The sequence below is a fragment of the Hippoglossus hippoglossus genome, chromosome 1, assembly GCF_009819705.1.
Source record: "Hippoglossus hippoglossus isolate fHipHip1 chromosome 1, fHipHip1.pri, whole genome shotgun sequence".
NCBI classification, from domain to species: Eukaryota; Metazoa; Chordata; class Actinopteri; order Pleuronectiformes; family Pleuronectidae; genus Hippoglossus; species Hippoglossus hippoglossus.
This window is the reverse complement of record NC_047151.1, coordinates 28,581,967-28,595,863: the sequence shown is the minus strand read 5'-3', so window position 1 is coordinate 28,595,863 and position 13,897 is coordinate 28,581,967. Positions and strand designations below refer to the sequence as shown.

General features: G+C 44.6%; 1 protein-coding gene across 1 annotated transcript in view; it reads left to right on the top strand.

Moving 5' to 3' along the window:
* LOC117766615 overlaps window positions 1–13,897 on the top strand; it is a 334,810-nt gene that overhangs the window by 227,673 nt on the left and 93,240 nt on the right. The gene's annotated exons all lie outside the window — the stretch shown is intronic.

The following is a 13,897-nucleotide window of genomic DNA, read 5'->3' as shown; positions in this document are numbered from 1 at the left end:
GGGCAGAGGGTTTAGAAAACCAAGATGTGGGTCTGCTGACTGTGCTTTCGTTCAGGGAGCTGAACCTGGTGAAGGACCAGCAGCACAGTCTTCTCACGCTGCTCCGTGTTTTCCATCCAGCGTTACAGAAGCTCACGGCAGAGACGCTCGCTGTCTGTAAACCTTTGTTCATCTTTGACGGCCTGGATGAAAGCAGACTTCCTCTGGACTTCAACCACAGGGAGCTTGTGTCTGATGTCACACAGAGGTCATCAGTCAACGTGCTGCTGACAAACCTCATCCGGGGGAATCTGCTTCCCTCGGCTCTCGTCTGGATAACCTCCAGACCTGCGGCGGCCAATCAGATCCCTCCTGCATGTGTGGACAGGGTCACAGAAGTACGAGGCTTCACTGACGCCCAGAAGGAGGAGTACTTCAGGAGGAGATTCAGTGATGAAGAGCTGTGCAGCAGAATCATCTCACACATCAAGACGTCCAGGAGCCTCCACATCATGTGTCAAATCCCTGTCTTCTGCTGGATCAGTGCTACAGTTCTGGAGCACATGTTGACCACAGACCAGAGAGGAGAGCTGCCCAAGACCCTGACTGACCTGTACTCACACTTCCTGCTGGTTCAGACAAAGAGGAAGAACAACAAGTACGGTGAGGGACATGAGACGACTCCACAGCAGCTGACGGAGGCTGACAGGGACGTTCTTCTGAAGCTGGGGAGGCTGGCGCTTAAACATCTGGAGGAAGGAAACATCATGTTCTACCAAGCAGACCTGGAGCGGTGTGGTCTTAATGTCACAGAGGCCTCAGTGTACTCAGGAGTTTGTACTGAGATCTTCAGAAGAGAGTGTGTGATCTTCCAGAAATCAGTCTACTGCTTTGTTCATCTGAGCGTTCAGGAGTTTCTGGCTGCAGTCTACATGTTCCACTGTTACACCAAGAGGAACACAGAAGAACTCAACAACTTCTTGGGAACATATGGGGACACAGACAGTACCTTCTCCCTGGATGACCTCCTGAAGAGAACCATGGAGAAATCCCTCACCAGTACAAATGGTCATCTGGACCTGTTTGTTCGCTTCCTTCACGGCCTCAGTCTGGAGTCCAACCAGAGAGTCTTAGGAGGCCTGCTGGGTCGGACAGGGAACAATCCAAAGATCATCCAGAGAGTCTTAGGAGGCCTGCTGGGTCGGACAGGGAACAATCCAAAGATCATCCAGAGAGTCATCAACAACCTGAAGGAGATGCAGAGTGATGACATTTCTCCTGACAGAAGCATCAACATCTTCCACTGTCTGACTGAGATGAACGACCACTCAGTTCATCAGCAGATGCAACAGTTCCTGACGTCAGAGAACAGATCAAAGGAGAAACTCTCTGAGATCCACTGCTCAGCTCTGGCCTACATGCTGCAGATGTCAGAGGAGGTTCTGGATGAGTTGGACCTGAAGACGTTCAACACATCAGACCAGGGTCAACGGAGACTGATCCCAGCTGTGAGGAACTGCAGGAAGGCTCTGTGAGTCCAGACATGATCAATAACATGTTCAATCAGTGGAGATGAGTCGTTCTTCAAACACACTCAGTGTTAAATGTGTGTGTGTGCGTGCGTGTGTGTGTGTGTGTGTGTGTGTGTGTGTGTGTGTGTGTGTGTGTGTGTGTGTGTGTGTGTGTGTGTGTGTGTGTGTGTGTGTGTGTGTGTTTGTGTGTGTAATGAAGTTATTATTATTATGTACATATACATTCTCATTGTTCTCATGTACAGATGAGAACAACTAGATCAGATGTGGAGAGTGAAATCCAATGTGATCACTGTGCTGGAGTTTGAGGGTTCAGACATACGACCATGTGGGGTGCAAGGGAGATTATTGTATATACTGTGTATATAGATATATATATATCTATATATAGATATATATATGAGCAAACAGCTAGCACAGTGTGAGCAGACGATCACTGAATCAGTGTTTTGGATGAGAATCACTGACGGTTCCTTTAAACTGAAGAAGCAGGAAATATAGTTTCTTCTTCTTTCTTGTCAAACTGAATTCCCACCCTGCGTTTGTACGCCACCACCAACCAGTGCAGTGTCCGTCCCTCCAGGTTCCTGACATGTGGACTTCACAATAACATGAGGTCACTGTAACCTTTGACCTTTGACCACTGAAATCTAATCAGTTTCTCTTTGAGTCAAAATGTGAAGAAATCCCCTAAAGACAGACTTGAGACATCATGTTCAAGAGGCCATGAACATGTTCTGTGACCTTGACCTTTGACATTTGACCACCTGAATCTAATGAGTTCCTCTGTTAGTCTGAATGAACGCTTGGACCAAATCTGAAAGGATTCTCTTGAGGAGTTTTTAACAAAAAGGGGATTTACCAGGGTGAGGGTCACATGATCACGTTTTGTATGAATGTTGTGTTTTCTGATTTAATTCTCACAGATTTGATATTTTCTTTAATTACAGACTCGGTGGTTGTTTCTTCTCAGAGACTCACTGGGAAGTCGTGGCCTCAGCTCTGAAGTCAGACCCCTCACATCTGAGAGAACTGGATCTGAGCTACAACAACCTGCAGGATTCAGGAGTGAAGCTGCTGTGTTCTGGACTGGAGAGTCCAAACTGTCGACTGGAGACTCTGAGGTCCTTAAATCCTTCTTCACTTTTCAGACTTTCTTTCTTATTGGGTCATTATTTATTTAAATTGTCTCAGTTCTGCTCTGCTCACTGTCCCTCAGTCATCTGTCCCTCACCCAGCCTGTCAGTCACGTCCACCTCATCAACTCCATTCACCTGCACTCACCTGCTCCTGATCACTAAGAAAGTGTCAGTAAATAACATGTGGACTGAGGCCGAGCACTCGTCCTCCTCAGGTTTTCAAAATAAGACACGTTCTTATTGAAACACGTTGGACAGTTGATAAGTATAGAAACAAACAGGAAGTGACTGTCAGGAGCCATCCCTACTTTAAACAGTGTTTAATTACACAAACCTGCTCAGTGACCAACACACAGAGAAGAAGCTGATGAATGAAACAATGGTCCAACATGTCTGATCTGATATTTATCTTCAGGTCACAGACTGGACTGAGGTCAGCAGCATGTTGAGAGTCTGTGTGGACATGATGACGATCCACAACAACAGGAGGACACATTCTAATATTCATATTTCTTTATCCAGATTGAGGAGCTGCAGACTGACAGAGATCAGCTGTTCTTCTCTGGCTTCAGCTCTGAGGTCAAACCCCTCTCATTTGAGAGAACTGGATCTGAGTGACAACGACCTGCAGGACTCAGGAGTGAAGGAGCTGTGTGGTTTTCTACAGAGTCCAACCTGTCGACTGGAGACTCTGAGGTCAGTTCACTGACTGACTTTTGTAGATCTCATATCTATAAAACAGCATTTATACACAATTTATCTCATTTAATTCTAATTTAACATAATTCCTCTTCATACATAACTTGAATCCATTCATTCATTAATCTGTGACATTTTAAATATTCAGCTACTTGTTAAAACACTGAGTTTAGTTCTGGATTTCCTAAACTGATCTGCAGGACAGAGACCGGGTCCAAATAATCTATTTGTACTGAATCAGGACTCGTTTTTAGTCCAACATGTCTGATTTCATATTTATCTTCCATGTTATGAGTCTGTGTGACATGAATATGTGTCTGTTATTTTCACACATGAACTCAGTTTAATTTACAGTTAAGTTTTATTCTTTATCCAGGTTGAGGAGATGCAGTCTGTCAGAGATCAGCTGTTCTTCTCTGGCTTCAGCTCTGAGGTCAAACCCCTCTCATCTGAGAGAACTGGATCTGAGTAACAACAACCTGCAGGACTCAGGAGTGAAGGAGCTGCTTGATCTACAGCAGAGTCCAACCTGTCGACTGGAGACTCTGAGGTCAGTAGATGGTTGGAGTCAGTCCACGCTGCTTTCATCAGTATGTTACTAAACACAGTCAGTATCACAGATCCAGGGTCTGTGCTACCAAGCAGGATTTGTGGTTATCAGGTTCACTTCAGGTTTAGTTTTTTCAGTCCTACGAAGCTCGTCCACTTCTTAACGAGGTAAATCACCATGGTAACTTCTGATGAACGGCTAACCTGCTCCAGGTTAAGTTGGAGATCGACCCGTATTGAAGCTCCGCCCACTGACCACAGTGACTCTCCACTGTTGTGTGGTGCACACTCTCCTTAAAGGGACGGATAAGGGAAGTTTAAATCAACGTCTGGTTGGTTCAGTTGATCTCTAACTCACCCAGAACATCTCAATCTCTCCAGACTCATCCTGTCACCAAAACACCAGATGCACTCAGTCAGCTTCCTGAAGATAGGTCCATGTGTTTCTATTGAGGAGTGATGTCAGAGGTGTCCACCACAGTGTCCTCAGAGACAGTGAGACAGTGTGTGTCCTCAGAGACAGTGAGTCAGTGTGCGTCCTCAGAGACAGGGAGACAGTGTGTCCTCAGAGTCAGTGAGACAGTGTGTCCTCAGAGACAGTGAGACAGTGTGTGTCCTCAGAGTTGGTGAGACAGTGTGTGTCCTCAGAGACAGTGAGACAGTGTGTGTCCTCAGAGACAGTGAGACAGTGCGTGTCCTCAGAGTCAGTGTGCGTCCTCAGTGAGACAGTGTGTGTCCTCAGAGTCAGTGTGTGTCCTCAGAGACAGTGAGACAGTGTGTGTCCTCAGAGACAGTGAGACAGTGAGTGTCCTCAGAGACAGTGAGACAGTGTGTGTCACATCCTGGGATTCAAACGTTTCTCATCAAGAATCTTCTTCTCGTCCACTCGTCTTGTTACTAAACAACAGATTCAGATCTCGTGGCCTCGAGTTATTTATCTCATTCACACGTTATTATGTCGTGGTCACGTAATATATTTTTACCAAATGCCACCAGGGGGCGCTGTAACTGACACAAGCTGGACCACAGCTGACAGCCTCACACGAGGAACAGAGACGGTGTCGTCTTCATCTGATCTGAGACAGTTTGTTCTCTCACTTCATCAGTGAAGAACTGATCAGGTGGATCTTTGTCACAGCTCTGAGATCAGTGGGACTGAAGCCTCTCCTCATCACCATGGTAACCAGGAGCTCTTTATACAGAGCAGAACCTCTGCTGAGGTCCATCTGTCTCATCTGGTCCCAGTTTGTCAGAAGCAGATGTTCATCAACACACAGTGAAACATGTCTTCACCTGTAACAGCAGTAAATCCACCTCTCAGGTGTCCACTCTGCACTTTGACATGCAGAGGAAACACACTTAGCTCTTAGCGTGTTCATTCCAACACGTGAACATGAAGCAGAGAGGAAGCTGCTCCACCTCTGAACAGGACTGAAGTCCCTGCTGCTCTTTCTACTGGATGTGCTGCATCACTGACTCACAGCTGATGAAGTGAGTCTCTGGAACACTGATGTCTTCTTCTCTCAACAGCTGGGAGGGGAGATGTTGGTGGAGCTGAGTGTGAAGAGGACAGTGTGTGTGGACGGAGGCTGAGCTGTGTCCTGAGGATCCAGAGGCTGAAGCAGCAGCAGCTTGTGTGTAGTCTCCAATCTACACAACCCCTAATCTGCATGTGTTTGTGAGATGAAGCCGGAGCACCTGGAGAAAACATGAGGAGAACATGCAGACTCCACACAGGAAGACCCCATCTGAACCGGATTCAAACCAGCAACCTTCCTGCCCTGATTGTGTTTATTCACATGAAGAATGTGTTTATTGAAATGACACAAGCAGAATATATAAACCCTCTATAAAGAGTCACATACAGTGTATTTAATTTTGTCTTTCTTATTGTCCACCTTTTTCCCTCAGTATGTCTCCATGTGTGTAGAACCACATTCTGTGTATATGTTTGTTTATGATCTTAAAGTTCCTGGATTCACGTCACAAATTGATTTAGTTCCACACAAAGTTAAACACATTGAAATCACTTTGAGTTTAAAATCAGAGTTTTGTCTTTGACACAAAAGATCAAAACTCTGGACTTAAAAATGGGACGTTTTCATTTCTGCATCAGGTGCAGAGCGGTGGTGGCTTTTCTACTTTTGACCCACAGGTGGCGCTGTAGTATAACAGCAGCACATCCCAGTCAAAGCCTTTATATTCAGTCTATGAGTCAAACACATGGATCATTTCCTCTGTGACAAACCAGATGTAACGAGAAGAAAAACATCTCAGAGAGAAAAGTCCTGTTTCTACTTGTCTCTGCTTTAATGCTCAATAAACATCCTTCCACCGACTTCACTGGAATCATGACTCTGCTTTTCTTTCCTCTTGCAAACAAACAGGTGGAAACATCTCGTCCTTGGTGCAGGTAGAAGAACAAAATCACCAGTTTGACATAATGGAAACAACCAGAAGAAAAGTGAATGTCACATTTACAGTATGAAGAAGAGTCGATGAAGAGCAGAGCATCTTTAAGTCTCTGAGGAAACTGTTTCATAAACATTTTACCATATTTAGTAGAAAACTGACCCGAGGACGTTTTATACAAACGTAGATGAAGATTCTTGTTGTTCGTTCTCGACACCACCTCAGAACAACCACAAGGGGGAGACTGTAGCAGGCCTCTGGGAACAGCAGCATGCTGGGAAATAATTGATGATGGGAGGTTCACAGCAGAGACAAGGGACAGAAAGTGTCTGAGAGATGATGTCCTGAAGACAGTGGACATTTTGTGCCTGTTGTGTTGAACAGTTTGTGTTATTCTGTGGAGACACTTGTCTCAACATGATGATTTCACTTCCTCTTCAAGCCCGTCTCAGTTCTTTGTGACTTCAGGATAAGAAATGTTTGACAGAGTCAGTTCCTGACAGGCTCAAGTTCTCACTGTATGGAGAGGTCATCATGTGACTTTGTTATGATCCTCAACACACGTGTGTCAGTGTAACATGTGACTGTGACGCCATGTTCATGAACACGCTGCTCCAACATCTGTCCAGCAGATGTTGAAGCTCTGAGGTCCACTTCCTCTGCACCAGAGTGAGACCATCATCTCTTCATGGAGCTGTGCACGAGGCTGTTGTCACGGTGACCAAACACAAAGTGTGAACAACACGTCGTCCAAAGGATCCGTTAGAATTCCATCAAACACATTTATGGGATATACTTTATACTTATAAGGAAAAGCTTGTGCTCGTAATGAAATTCTACATCTGATCAATATGTCTCAATATAAACAGCCTGACAGCAGATCAACACATTTATTTTAGATTCTTTATCAGTTGATTTCATTCATTCACCAAACAAAACCATTTAAATGAAAACACAAAACCTCTGATCCTGAATGAAAAGGAGCAGAAAGAAGAATAATCTGATATAATCTGCTGCTCTTTCACAAGACGTTCATCAGCTCAGTAGCTTCAGCTTTAGTTTAGTGTTTGGTTACTTTAAGGTTCAGGTTTAGATTAGATTCAGGTTCAGGTTCAAGTTTAACACCTCTCTCTCTCTCTCTCTCTCTCTCTCCCTCTCTCTCTCTCTCTGTCTCTCTCCCTCTCTCTCTCTCTCTCTGTCTCTGTCTCTCTCTCTCTCTGTCTGTCTCTCTCTCTCTCTCTCTGTCTCTCTCTCCCTCTCTCTCTCTCTCTGTCTCTCTCCCTCTCTCTCTCTCTCTCTGTCTCTCTCTCTCTCTGTCTGTCTGTCTCTCTCTGTCTGTCTGTCTCTCTCTCTCTCTCTCTCTGTCTGTCTGTCTCTCTCTCTCTCTCTCTCTCTCTCTCTCTCTCTCTCTCTCTCTCTCTCTCTCTCTCTCTCTCTCTCTCTCTCACACACTGCACGTGCTGATGGTTGTTTCTGTGACGTGTTAGCTCCGCCCAGCGGTTGATTCAAATCTAATAATCTTTATTTAAAGCTGCTCACACACACACAGTAATAATGAGTTTGAAACGACCTCGAGCTTCTTCAGTTTATTAATATTCTGTGTCTCAGCTGAGATTTAAATATTAAATTAAATCCCAGGTGTCATCAACTCCTCAGTTTTTTAAATGACTCTCATGTTTCTCTCAACCCACAGAGACACGTTCACAAGCAGCTCAGAGTTTTTAGTTTCACTCAGCTGACACAACATTCAAGTTTCCTCTCAACAACAACTCAACACGGAAATAAAGAAAGTCACGTTTATTATATGAAGCAATAGATGATGTGTTTATTTACTCATTTATATTGTCCAGATTTCATTTTCTGTTTTTATTTGAAGAGGAGAAACAGTAAAGTAACAGAAATGAGGTGAAATGATGAAGAGCTGCTCGGTCTCATAAAAGAAGAAAACACTAAACAACAGCAGTTTTTATGTCTTTAATATTTTGAAGAAAGATCTAAACACACTTAACCATTAATCTCACATCTGTAAAATTAAGTTTTGTTAAAATAATTTACATCTGCCTCTCATTTCACATTTCACAGCCATGTCTGTGAGGAGGGCCCCACCTAGTGTCCAGACTTTGGTTTTACATTTCAGTGTAGATCTTTCTTCACCTCTTTAATGAAAATGTCTTCAAGCTGCAGAACCAGCAGATCAAAGTCATTTATCTTTTGTTTTAACAGGATGTTGTTACAGTTAAGGTGACAGGTCGTCCACCTTTATTTAAAGTCTTTGATCTTAAGTCTCCTTGAGGATCAAAGTTTCTTCTACATGTTTGAAGTGGAGTGAGAGAACAGTTCTTCAGTTTCCTGTCATCTGCATCTTCACCACTAGATGTCACTAAATCTGACTCATTAGTCCTTAACAAAAACAAATCTGTCTTTTAACCCTTGAAACAAACAGAGTATTTAACACTGGGCAATTGGTACACTACAGGGGTCACTCAGTATGTCTGAGTAGATGGGTGAGGGGATCTCTGTATTGTATACAGGACTGGGGTCTTGTGTCTTGTAAACGAAGATAAGGGATCTCGGAGACAGATGGTCTCACTCCAGAAGTCACACCAGGGGGCTGGGACAGAGATGGAGACAGGATGTCTGCCCATCCTGGTCAGACATCCAGTGGCTGACAAATACCTTTTGCTCCTCGCAGGGAGGGGCTTGTGATTGTATAAGTGAATTGATTCTCCTATGCTCTGTGCTCATTTCATACACGTTACGCTAGGTGCTGTGTGGGGTGAGTCCACCTGCAGGTGTTAGAATTGAACTTACCGAGAGACAATGTATAATTGTGTATGATTAAACAGAACATTTCCACCACAGTTCATACTCAGAGATCTTCTGAGTATCCTTAGAGATCTTTTTTTCGTACTCAGAAATCTTCTGTTCATAATCAGAGATCTTCTGTTCATGCTCTGAGAACTTTTGTTTATCCTTAGAGATCTTTTTTTCATACTCAGAAATCTTGTGTTCATTCTTGGAGATCTTTTGTTTATTATTGGAGATCTTTTGTTTATCCTCGGAGATCTTCTCTTCATACCCAGAGATCTTGTGTTCATAATCTGAGATCTTCTGTTTGTACCCAGAGATCTTCTGTGACATATTTTCATTGAATCCTTTTAGCTTCAAGTTCTTAACTGTGCAAGTATTTAGAAATTGTTCTATATTAGAAATCAAGTTCTGGTGCTCCATATTCATGACTTTCATTATATCCACATAAGCCACAGACTTGTTCAGCTCCATTTGAAGCTGCTCTTTGAGGTCCTGGATTTGTTTGTGGAGGAGCTTTTCCTGGTCAAAGTCAACTGGGTGGCTCTCGGCAGGCGGAAAAGGAAAGAAGGCTGATTGCTTCAGCTGGTTGTTGCAATGCTCTAACTCTGTGATCTTAGTGTTGAGACACAGAATAGTTTGGTTCTTTTCTTCAATAATGGACTCCTTTTGAGATACTAGGTCCTTTAAAAGCTCTGCCTTCCTTTGAAAGAGTGATCCCTCTGCGATCTCTTGAATGGAGGGCTCATTTTGGGAACTGGTGATAAGCTTCTGAAGTAATGTTTTCAGGATCTCCTTCTCTGCATTTTCTGCTTTGTATTTTCCCTCCATACAGTCAAAGGCCTGCTGAAGCTGCTTAATATTAGCGCTTGTCGCTGCAAGAAGGGAACTCTCCCCCTTAATGGTCGACACCTCATGTCTGCCTGGATAATGTCGTTCATTTTGGAGCGGGTGGTCCTGGGTGTTTCTTGGTAACCTGTTCATTGTTGCCATCTTGCTTCAGAATATAAGCTCCTCTTCGTCTTTGTTCGGCGGTTGGCAAGTAAATAAAGTGTAGTACCGCCACATCGGGTATACATGATGAAGTCTTTATGGTCAAAGGAGTGTTGACTCCTATGAAGTTATTCCAAAGGTCAAAGGAGTAAACACTACTTTGAACTTTTGAATCATTTCCTGTCCTTTGTATTTGTATTACACAAAGGTAATTCATAAGAATCTATGATTTCTACTTTTCTAAATATTCAACAATTTCAGCATTTTGTCGAATAAACGTAGTCATTAAAGACCTAGCTGCTAGTTAGTGAAGCGGAGGAAGAAGAGGCAGATCCAGGGGATGGCACTAGTTCACCTTGACGTTGGTTGTCATCTTCCAATAAACCACACAAAGAAGAAGTAGAACTTGTCTCAGTTAAAAGATTCAGAGTAATCTGAGACTCTTATTCTGGGTTCCTTTGTGAGCCTGCCAGAGAGGTGGCATCATGCACTGGATTTTCATATGGTCTCTTTTTCAACAATTTGTTTTACTTCTTCTTTTTTAAACACACATTCGGTGGCTCATTTTGTAGATAAATGTCTGGTCTTTCACACAGTGTTTTCTTGAATTAATAGACTTAGCGTTTTATCACAGGGAAGTTTCAACAGCTAGTGCAGCCTTTAATAGTCCCATCGACATCAATGTAAATGGAGCTTTCTCCATCAGAAACACATACAGTACATGGTTGATTCCAAAAATGACATCTCAGTAATTTTTCACTTTGTCTTCACAAATCCTACATGTCTGCGTGTCTCCTGGTGGTCAGTGTCAAAAATTACATCAGTGTCAAGTATAATTTACGTGTAAAGTTGTTTGAGAGGTTCCACACACACACACACACACACACACACACACACACAAACACACACAAACATATGGACAAACACACACACAAATACATACACACAAATGTTTTACTCCAATATGGGGACACCATTTTGTCCTGAATAAACCATCTTCAGCTTCCACATCACGTTTTAATTATTTTAAAGTCTCTACTTTTCAATTAATCCTTGAATTTAGGACAAAAAATGATTTGGATTTCATATTCACATATAAAATTCACTTTTCTACTTATACTCTGTGTTTCTTTGCTGTTTCCCTCTGATAATGTGAAGCTGCAGCCTTCTTCAACTACTTCACATACTTCAACCAATCAAACATCAAATCCTTCTGCTTGTTCACGACATTTAAGTTTCCATTCAAGTTTGAAAAAAAGGTTTTGGTATTTTTTGAAATCTTGTACAGTTTTTATAAAAATCTGTTTTGTTTTAGGCTGTTCAGATTTTATAAGAAACATTTGATGGCGCCTCGAACGGCCGCCTCGGTGTGTTGGTGCGCACTTCTGTGTTTGTTTTTAGTCTATAATTCAGTTCATTGCGACTCAACTCGGATTATTTTCACGATGGACGAGTTACTTAACATCAGGGACACAACACCATCTGATTTATTTCCCAACTTTCTCGCCTCTTCTGTGGATTTAGTGGATTTACTTATCAAAGGTGCCGTGGTCCTCGGTCACGCAGCGAGCCTGAGGCGGAGACGGAGAGGAAAGCGCGCTGGGGCCCTGGTGCGCTTCAGGGAGAGAGGACTACGCTCGCCTCTCCCGAGTATACTCCTCTCCAATGTCCGCTCACTGTGCAATAAGATGGACGAACTGCGCCTTCTCATCAGGACAAATAGAGACTTTTCTCTTTCTTCTGTTTTGTGTTTTACGGAATCGTGGCTGACGGAATCTACACCGGACTCTGCCGCACAGCTGACCGGCTTTCAGCTGTTACGTGCGGACCGCGACCCGATCCTCTCACGCAAAGCAAAAGGCGGAGGGATTTGTTTCTGTATAAACCATTGCTGGTGCAGCGACGTGAAAGTGACTTTACAATCCTGTTCTGCTGACCTGGAATCTTTTTTCATCACCTGCAGACCGTTTTACTCTCCCCGTGAATTCACTTCTTTTATCCTGGCCGGAGTTTACATTCCACCGCAAGCTAACGTGCGCGAGGCTCAGCGTCAACTCGCTGATCAGATACTAGGAGTGGAGAGAAGGTGAGAGAACACGTACTCCCCTGTTATTGTCATTGGGGACTTTAATAAGGGCAACTTAACTCACGAACTCCCCAAATACAAACAGTTAGTTAAATGCCCGACCAGGGGGGAGAATACTCTGGACCACTGCTACAGTACCATCAGCAGGGCTTATCATGCAGTTTCCCGCGCTGCTCTGGGTCTATCCGAACAGGCTCTTATTCATCTGATCCCGGCCTACAGACAGAAACTCAAACTTTCTAAACCTGCTGTGCTGAGATCTAAGAACTGGAGCAGCAGTGAAGCTGTGGAGGAGCTGCGTGACTGCCTGGACAACACAGACTGGGACATTTTTAGAACTTCTTCCAACAGCCTGGACGAATATACAGATGCTGTGACGTCATACATCAGCTTCTGTGAGGACAGATGTATTCCAACACGCACCAGGGTGAGTTACAACAACGACAAGCCCTGGTTCACAGCAAAACTCAAACAGCTTCGTTTGGAGAAAGAGGTGGCCTTCAAGAGAGGGGACAAGGATAGGTTCAGACTGGCTAAATACTCGTTTGGCAAGGAGATTAAGGAGGCCAAACGACAGTATTCCAAGAAGCTGGAACAACAATTTGCAGCCAACGACTCCTCGTCAGTCTGGAAAGGCCTCCGGGTGATCACCGGCTGCAAAACCAAATCCCCCCACTCTGTGGAAGACCTTCAACTTGCAAACGACCTGAATGACTTCTACTGCAGATTCGTCAGACAATGGACCAGGTCTAACCCTACCCCACATTCCCAACCCCCCTCCACAGCTATCACACCTCTTCTTCCCAGCCTGGTCAAAGACACTACCCCCCCCACAAAATGGTCCCAGACTGGCCCCTCCCCTCCATCACACCTCTCTCCATTCAGGAGAGAGATGTCAACAAACTACTAAAGAGACTGAACCCCCACAAGGCAGCTGGACCAGACGCTGTCTCCCCCTCCACACTAAGGTACTGTGCGGATCAGCTGTCTCCAGTGTTCACGGACATCTTTAACACCTCACTGGCCGAATGCGTGGTACCTGCCTGCTTCAAATCATCCACCATCATCCCCGTTCCCAAAAAGCAGAGGATCACAGACCTTAATGACTACAGACCAGTCGCCCTGACCTCTGTAGTAATCAAGACCTTTGAGCGCCTCGTGCTGACCCACCTCAAGGCCATAACCAACCACCTCCTCGACCCACTGCAGTTTGCCTACAGAGCCAACAGGTCTGTAGACGATGCAGTCAACATGGGACTCCACTTCATCCTCCAGCACCTTGACTCCCCCGGCACCTACGCCAGGATCCTGTTTGTGGACTTCAGCTCCGCATTCAACACTATCGCCCCAGCTCTTCTCCGAGACAAGCTGACACAGCTGAGCGTGCCTGAGCCCACCTGCAGGTGGATCACTGACTTCCTGACAGACAGGAAGCAGCGCGTGAGGCTGGGCAAGCTTGTCTCTGAGCCCCGGACCATCAGCACTGGAGCCCCACAAGGTTGTGTGCTCTCCCCTCTACTCTTCTCCCTCTACACCAACAACTGCACCTCCAGCCACCCCTCTGTCAAACTCCTGAAGTTTGCAGACGACACAACCCTAATTGGACTAATCTCCAATGGGGATGAGGCCGCCTACAGAGAGGAAGTTGACAGCCTGGCTTCCTGGTGCAGCCAGAACTTCCTGGAGCTGAACGCTTTGAA